Consider the following 9,468-nt stretch of genomic DNA (forward strand, 5'->3'; position numbering starts at 1 on the left):
CCCCACGTGCCCGTGCCCAGAGCTGGGCTCAGTTGTAGCTTTGCTGTAGTTCAGCTTCTTCCAGTGTAAAGTAACTGGTTGCGTTCAGCTTCCTCCACACTGTTCACACTGAATATAAAAGAACCTCAGTGTGTCAATATTTAAAAGGGAAATACCGAATGAAAGGAAGCGGGTGGGGTCATTAATGATGCCATTAATTATAATGTATTTAGCAGTTTGCAGTTTTACCATTCAGTGCAACATATGGTAATGAATTAGCTTTTTATATCAGCAATGCTTTAATATCCTTTTGCTCTTGATCTTGATGACATACATCAGTGGAGTAAATATGAACTTGTTTTTGTCTCTTTTCATGATTATTATTATCATTATTATTATTAAAAAAATACATTATGTGGCTTATAATTATTCAAACCAGTGGTACTGTATTTATAGGGTTAGTCACTGACATCCATCACACATTTGATTGAAGAATAAAACTTTCCGCTGTTCTTTAGAGACAGAATTGGTTTCTGCAACAACAATAATTAAAATATTTACTGTGTAAAACTGCACCCAGGCACAGTCAGGAAATGTCCGTAATGGAACAGCAACACATGTTGCTGATAACAGAAAAGAGGAACCTGACAGAAGCAAAAAGAGAGAACACTCAGTGTACTGCAGTTTGAACCTGAATACCTCCATACACATGTATTCCCTGTACAGCTGTTCTGCCCTTTGTGTATTCAAATTAACATCAAATCAATTTATATTTAATGTTAATTTGATGTTAATGTACTGCAGGCTATGTATAACTGTGCACATAGTTATGTTATGTTGGAAAAGATAAATAAAGATATCACAAACATACATTTCTAATCAGACTCCATGTTGCAGTCATTTTTGATATTTTAAGTATGAAGATTAACTGATCAAAATCTGCCTTGTTTGTTGGTTGATTGACTTTATTTGTCTTTGGCCTCTCCCAAAGAAAGTACAATAAAAATACAAAGGCTAAATGAGCATGGCATAGCAAATTTCACTCATTACTAATAAGGACAATAAGGCAATTATAAGCAAACTTACTAACAAATCAAAATGGTTATGAACAATGTTTTGACAGGCGCTTTCAGAAAGAAAGGTTGAAATTTAAAAAGAAACTTTGATTTTTGTGAAAAAAGTCAATTTAGGTGCTGGTCCATTTTAGCTTAACGATCCAGCTAAAATGGGCCACATACACACTTACACAAAAGTTACACATATACTGAGGGTGTAAAACAGGTTCATATGTCTGGATATGTATCATGCAAAATCCCAACAATCTTTTTTAAAAATGTATCATCTGTTTTTGAAGAGAACGCAGGACAAGACCTGACGCGGTGAGCTGTTAAGACCGAGCGACAGGAAGTGTTCATGCTTCTTCTTCTTGAACAAAATGTTTGACAAATGCCTGACACAAGCATGCACCTACACACACACAGCTACACACAGTCCCACAGAGACACGCACACACGCAGGCAAAACAGACCCAAAGACACTAACGTGCAGAAACACACACTTGTACAACATGATCTGTTCAGCTTTTTATTGCATGAAATGTATTTGCAGTGTCAATTCACTGTCAAGGTAAAATGATTCCAGCTGAAATTACTGTTGGCCCATTTTACAGGAACATTGTAGCTGAGGAGGGGACCTGCTGATACTCTAACTCATATAATGCCAAAACAATTATACTTTTTCACATTTTTAAAAAGATAAATATTTAAGAGGGCCATGCCAAGTTATAAAAATATCATTAGATATCATGCATAGCCTTTTTTGATGGTCTTATAAATCATTTACCAAACAGTGGCCCATTTTTAACTGACTCCTCCCAACTCTTAGATTTCTCTGATGCACTTCTTGCACTATGAACACTATGCAACACTATGCCTCGCCTCCCACAGCCATCTCAGGCCAATAAAAACTATTTTTGATCAGTTACTTTGATTGGTTGTAAAATTTTTCAACCTTACCTGATGGCCCATTTTAGCTGACTCGACCCTACAAGCCACATAACACAACACACCGTTAAAATATGTACAACACACAATCGTGCAAATGAGCAGGTGGCAGCAGATAAACACCAGACAGCAAATCTCATAAAATAACAAGACAAGTAACGAGTCTCCTGTTTTTTTTATGATTGATTGACTTTATTGTGACCTCAGTGAAAATGTGTTATTATTTCAACCAAACTGAAGCATGTTGCGCTGACTGGGTGTCTGTAACTGTGAGCACTGATTAAAGTGGAAACCCTCCCAGCAGTGGCGTAACATCAGTATCATCTCCCTGATTGTGATGGTTCTGTTGTTCCACAAGGTGGAGCCACGTGGACTAAAGTTATGTGCGCATGTTTTCTTCCAGTAGGGCAGTTTTTGTCAGTGAAATCCTGATAAATTGATGGGAACTTTTAGAAAATAATCATTATATCTTAGCAAAAATAAAACCCGTCCCTCCGATTTCTGCTCAATGTGAAACCAGTCAAGATGAATTTCCTGAGAGCTCTGCAGGTGAAGAGACTCCAGGGGTCACCAGAGTCATCGGTGGCTCAAGTCCTTTATTTTCACATGTGACGAAAACTGTAAAATTCTTTAGAAGCAGATTCAACTCATTTCAAAATGAAAACAGAAGCATTTAAAAACATATTAGCTGTAGGCTAGTTAACAGTTCCAAAAGTAAAGGTGACGCCTAATCTGTTTTGTAGATCGAGACCTGTAGCTTTTTGAGGCCACATTCAGCCAAGGTCAGAGCAACTGAGGAAGTGAAGACACTCCACTTCCTTCAGTGGGAACAGATGTGAGTAGTTTTTACATAGCCACAGTACAAAGACCACAGAATGTAAAGTGCACATTTTATGGTGAGATTTTCCACTCCTCGGTGCATCAACTCCAAACAAAACCTGAACCTCGTCACCTTGTAGACCGACTCAGACCTGCCGCTAGCGGGTCTGAGTCTGAAATGTCACCGTGTTGCACAATCTCTTTCATGCCACATTGTTTTACTGCTTGTCTCTCTGACTCTGATCGCAGGTCGTTGATCCACAAAATCATATATGACTCAAATTGTTTGTTTAAAGGAAAATATAATTTTAGGGATTAATGATGCAGATTGATATAATTTCATTTTATTTTGAGAAATAATTCTGAGAAAACTCAGTGTGACCTTTATGTACTGATTTAGCAATAAATGCAGTAGAAGTGGTTTTAAATCACTTCTGCATCGGACTTTAGAGAATTTTGTTTATATCATCATGAGTTTATTCATAGTCAACAAGCGTGTGATATAGAGGAGTTTGAGACTGGACTGGAGTTTGTATAGCGATATACATATTATATCTAGGCCGTTGATTTTATAACTTAATAACTCATAAAGTTATCTCAAATAAAAGTCCCAGAAGACAAGAATCACTTTTACATATCAGTTGACTTGTTAGTATTTCAAATGTAAGTGGAGATCTGTGGCTTTATAAACTTTTGTTTTCAGGAATACTTCATTAAATATGTCAATATATGCATTTAAAAAACAGCACAGTTAAATGTGCATTGCTATAAGAAAGGTAAGTTTAGCATGAAAGGTTTTCAAGATACAAAATAAAAGGCTCATAAGAATAAAAAGTGGTAACAAGAAGTCACAGTAATGATGCAGATGCATGTGTGAAAGAGTAAGAACAGGTCACACAAACACACACACTTATAAACTGTGGACACACATTTGTGTTTCCATATTTGTGAGTTACAGAACTGCTGTAGATCTCAACCGTTACAGCCACAACCTGAATCCTGAATCCAGACTTTAATCTTCAAACAGCCCAGTGAGGAAGTGTAAAGGTCTAAAACTGTCTGACACTTACACATGCACACACACACACACACACACACACACACACACACACACACACACACATACACACACACAGACTACTTACTGGAAAATACATTTTACATTTACGTTAATTTTTTAATTTAAATGAACTGAAACTATATTTTTGGACACACTGTCACACAGTCAGCTGACGGCTGTAGCTTCAGCGCTGCTGTGTGTGTTTCACTGACACTGTGCTGTGAGTGTGAACACACCAAAGCCAGCTGGTATTTCCGGAGTGGTAAACATGTTCTGGTAATGACACATGACTGACTGACTGACTGACTGTTCCTGCTGCCTCACACCGCTCAGCGCGAACACCGACAACACACCGCCAACACACACACACACGCACACACACACACACGCACACACACGCACACACACGCACACACACACACACACACGAACAGACAGACAGACAGATAAACAGAGGGGCCTTTAAGTGAAAGTGTGGACGACACAGAGGCTGTGATGATGACTGATGACAATATATTTCCATATTAATGAATATATCCATCACTTAAAGACTAATCAAGGTTAATCAGGGTAACTGTGCAGCCTGGTCAGTCAGTGGTTGGCTGAAAGTGAAAAGAGCGTGAAGCAGCCAAAAACAGTCATTTCTCGTTCTCTGCTCAAACACACAGATCTGAGTCTCATGGTGTCAGTTATTACAAATATGCATTTACTCGATTTTAACTAGTATTTCTATTCTATGTTACAGTTCTACTCCACAGGTAAATATTGTACTGTTTACTCCACTACATGACGACAGCTCTCGTTAATTATTACGTTTCAGATTCACATTTTCTATCCAGAACATATGAAAAGCTTGTAAATGATTTATACAGATTAAACTTAAATGAGCTCCTCCCTGACAAGCTGAAACAGGAAATGCTACTTACTAATGCATCAGTAATAACAATAATAGTAATAATAATCAGTAATATAAATCAAATAATGTATATAATATAACACTCTGTATCATATTCTGTATGACAACGCATTTTGCTAATAGTACATTTGCTTAATGTTTAAAGACATGACTTATTTATACTTACTTATAATGGAGGATTAACGTAACATAACGTGACATAACATGAGATAACATTTCACAGATAAAGTAATAATCTTAGTACAGAACTGAAGACACCGCACTCACAGTGTATTTCTAATTTCACTGGTGGCAGAGTATTTGAGTGCAAACTGCAACACAAAGTGTTTCACATGAAACAACAAAATTAGCAACGTAAGTAACACCTACTGCCAACAAAGCTGGATAAAAAAATGACTGACCTAAACATATTCATATAATATTAGTAATGGTCACCTATGGTCAGTGTCATTTTAAGTACTTATTTATTTATATTAATAGATGTCAAAGATCTTGATAGACTTGAAAAACACATGGAACGACAAAAAACTATTAATTATTCATAGTTAATAATGTAATTCAGTTAAATAATCACGCATATTTTTTACGTCACATGCTAGAAAAAAAAAAAAAAGGACTTCAAAGGTTCAATTATTATTTTCAGTAGCTTTCAACTGTTTCTCACAGTCTTCCTTTCTGCTCAGGATCATTTTTAAAAAATGTTTAAAAATACATTTCAAAAAAATACATTTTAAACATATATTTTTTCAACTTTAAAAAAGGGTACATTTAAAGTAATTAGTGCCGTCATTTGTATGGCTGCAGTTGTCACATGATTTCCTGTGCACAACAGACGCGTTGGTCAGTGTTGAGATAAAAAAAAAAAAAAGGGAAGTAAAAGCATTAAATTGTCAAGGAAGTGGTTGAAATGAGGAAGCGTCAGTGCTCCAGCAGCTCCTGTGTGTCAGTAAACAGACTGACGGTTAATGTGCTCCAGCTGGAGAACACAGCCGGGATCTAACTGTGAGTGACCCACTGTTTTTCTTCTGGTTAGACGGCAGGGGTTTTCTTCTTGTTTGTGAGGAGGTGAGTTGATGATGAGCTGTTCACATGTTGTTCAGGCTGCTGGCAGCTGAGAGGACTAAACTAGAGGAGGATCAGACTCTGGCTCTGCTTCACCACCATTATATAGAGTAAGTGCAGTTTTAGTGTTTTCTTTAAGACAGACGTGTCAGACTTTACTACCGCAGCTCCTTGCTAATTTATTTTTGACCAAGCAAAATAAAAATCAGGCTCAGATCATTCCTCTTCTTGCCAGTGCCCTTCACCTTGTTTCAGGAAATAAATTAACTAGAAATGAATGAATCAGCATAAACTGCATAGAACCATTTTGTGTTTTCTAGACAAAGTGATTCTGGACAAATGAAGTAGATATTTTAGGAAACAGGAACAGACGTTTCGTTCAGACTCAGTCGACCAGGAGGCTTTTTATCTGAATAAGTACAAATACAGTTTGTCCAAGTGTGTATCAGGGGAGGAAAGTGATGAAGTACTAATTAATAAAGTAATTAATGAAAGTATTGAACTTAAGTCCAACTTTAGGACCTTTGGTGTATGCATTAATATAGCTTCATTACATTTCAGAGGGTGATATTGGACTCTTTCTCCACTGCAGTGTCTTGTTAGCAGTCATTTCTCATGTGTGTGTAGCGCAGCTTTTGTCTTTGCTTCTTTCCAACCACATTAATCATCTCAACCCTCCCCAGATTTCTCTTAAGTGCTTTAGATTGGTTGGGAACGACTGAATTAAACGACCTGATTACATGACTATAGCTAAAACTAGCTCCACCTCGAGCAGCTGCAGTGACACTGACAGTATTTTAGTGTGACATATCACAACATCGTCACAGGGCCCAGTTTTCTGCAGAAGCATTTTTACTTTGATAGTTAAAGAAAATGTTTCTTTTATATTTTGAATGTACAACTGTTTTTACAGTGTTGTATTGGTTCTTTTACTGAAGTGAAAGGTCTGAGTTCTTCCAAAGTAAAGGCCTGGATTCTGTTGTTTTGTGGGTTTTAGCTGCTGGAGCTGCTGCAGGGAACAAAGTAGAAGCTCAGTAGAAATGCTGTTAAAGAAAGGGGCATCATTTGGATTCAGATGCTGACATAACAGTCTTAACACAGGGACCATTTAGTCATTGTTGTAGAGCTTTCAATCATATGATATCATCCTCATCTTCAGATAAAACTGTAGAAATCTAATTTTCATTTTTCTACACTTTGCGCTTTGTTGACAGTTTTGGTCCAGTTTTCAAACATCAAAGATATCTTTCCTGTGAATGTGCTTTCAGATCTGATAATAATGTTTAACACTAATATTAATGGTCGGTATAATGTACATTGCTGCTCAGCGCCATACCATTTTAAAGGTGACCATAAGTAGAAATGTATTTGTGATTTCAACCATAAAAATATACCTGAATGATACACTGTAAAACAAATTCAAAACATCAGAAATGGAAGGTGTGTAACAAAATATGTAAAGTATTTAATAAGTAAAAAGATAAAATTGTGCGAGCAATTCAAATTTCCTCTGTGTTGTTTCTAACAATAATAAAACACAGCTCACGTCATTGTGAAAAAAAATCAAGAAGTTTAGTGATTGTAGTTGTAATTTGAGCTTGTAAAACCAAATAATGTAAAGTAACTGTAACACTAAAAATTGAGTCTATTCTACATGAAAAAGCAAAGAAATCAGTTCAACTAACTTCATTACATTCAACATATGAATTACATTAGACTCGATTAAACCGAGTAAATTTAAGGGAATTGCTTTGACAATCGAGTTTAATCAACTGTAGTTGTGAATTTTAACATTTTCTTGTGTTTTGCATCAAATTAACATTGAATAGTTAGTTAGAATTAACACAATTCACATTTTAACAAATAAAATAATTACATTTAAAAAACAAATATTAACATGTTAACATCCAATAATTTATGTTTAATAACCAAATTTATTAAGTAATTCTTAGAATTGCTAACTTCCTGTAATTCAAACAATTGAAGCATTAAAAATCAAATGAGAGGTAAACAATTTCATCACAGCATTAGAAGAAAAAATCCTGACAGCCTCCACAAACTTTGGAATTACATTACATTTAGTCATTTAGCAGACTCTAAACAACACTAAAGCTTTGACCCTGTAGTGTGTTAAATATCAGTTTCCAAAATACCTCACCTTTACAAAATTTAGTAATAGAATACTTTCACAGCTCTCACATAACACTGACTTAACTGAGCTTTGTATGCTGACACTAAATAGCACTGTCACATGGACTGAATGTGCAAAAAGAGTTGCCAGTAATCAGTTTCCCAAAATGACAAAACCTCTGAAAAGACAGTTATGGCCGCATGTCAGGCCGGCAGCCATGTTTGAAGCTGGCTGCAGCCTAATTGTCACGTTGTTTGATGAAAAGACAAATATAAATTCAGAAGTTATCTGGTGGCTAAATTCAGATGATGCTTCACTCCTTTAAGAGTAAAACATATTGTGGCTTATTTTCAACAATGATCAGCTGCAGCCCGAAGAGACACATTCCAACACAATGCAACTTGATTGTACAGAAAAACTACAAAACACACAAACTAGACTTTGTAGCATCAGAATTAGTCGGTTGCACCGACAGCAGTTGTACAAAGTAAAAGAGGCAACGTCCAATATGATGAGAAAGAGTTCTCTATGTCAGAGAGGATCTGACACAACTCTCCGGTGTGACGCCATCAAGCCATGACTCTGTGTTTAACAGCATCTGCAAACACAGATTATACATATTTCTGTTGTTGAAAAACTGATAGAAAATATCTGAAATAAATCACAAAATAACATATAAAAGTACTTATGCATGCTTCCCAATGATCCTTTAAATTCAGTTTGGAAAATGACCTTTGTTTTAGCTTATCACACACACACACACACACACACACACACACACACTTCCTGCAGTTACCAAGAAGTATGTGTTTTGAGTGGAAACCCGGGAGCTAATTGTGGCTGCAACAGTCCGACAAGGAGCTCAGAGCCTGGAGCGATTTCATACCGAAGTAGTTTTAAGTGACGGTCTCGTCTAACAACATTATACTGCTGAGGGCTCAACGCATTGCAACCTGAAAAACACATGCGAACAGACAAAACACAAACAAATTCAGAAAACGTCTTCATCAGTTTTGACACTTGATGAGCTGCAAATACACGCAACACAATCAAATAGACAAACGCACTTCAAACACTCACAACAAAACCAAATACAGGAACTGCACTTCCAGCAAAACAAGTTCAATTACTGATTCTGTCGGTGCAGCGCAGGGTAGAATAGGAACTTTTGATCTCAGCACTTTCATGGGGTTTTACGAGCTTATCACAAAGTTTAAAAAGAGGAAATAATGTGTTGTTGAAACTTTCAATTAGTTGTGACTTGTGTGACTTGCAATGTAAGCAGCATTAATTATTCTAGTGAAAGGCCTTTTACAGTTTTGCTTTGGTCCAGTGGCTGTAGCTCTGGGGTTCCTCTTGTCAATGTGTCCTCGAGTTGGACATTCAGTCTTTCTTGATTGTCCCTAAGGTGGAGCTTAAAAAGACAAAAAGAACACAAACCAAAACAGAACAGTCACACAATTCACATCAAACAATCCCATTGACATAAGTATTCAGA

General features: G+C 36.5%; 1 protein-coding gene across 6 annotated transcripts in view; it reads left to right on the forward strand.

Moving 5' to 3' along the window:
- The window catches only part of syk (spleen tyrosine kinase), a 37,272-nt gene that overhangs the window by 6,295 nt on the left and 21,509 nt on the right, over window positions 1–9,468 (forward strand). For 2 of the 6 annotated variants that reach the window (XM_023397841.2, XM_087171670.1), the window contains exon 1: window positions 5,795–5,949. The exons of 1 other annotated variant lie outside the window; for it this stretch is intronic. The gene's annotated coding sequence lies outside the window, so the exon portion shown is untranslated. Of the gene's footprint in view, window positions 1–5,652; window positions 5,950–9,468 lie in introns of those variants that run through there. 3 more of the 6 variants (XM_023397840.2, XM_023397842.2, XM_087171669.1) reach the window with 3 other exon arrangements.

This window comes from Seriola lalandi, unplaced genomic scaffold (genome assembly GCF_002814215.2).
Source record: "Seriola lalandi dorsalis isolate HSWRI2012SDOR001 ecotype SW California unplaced genomic scaffold, Sedor1 jcf7180002054939, whole genome shotgun sequence".
In the NCBI taxonomy this organism is placed as follows: domain Eukaryota; kingdom Metazoa; phylum Chordata; class Actinopteri; order Carangiformes; family Carangidae; genus Seriola; species Seriola lalandi.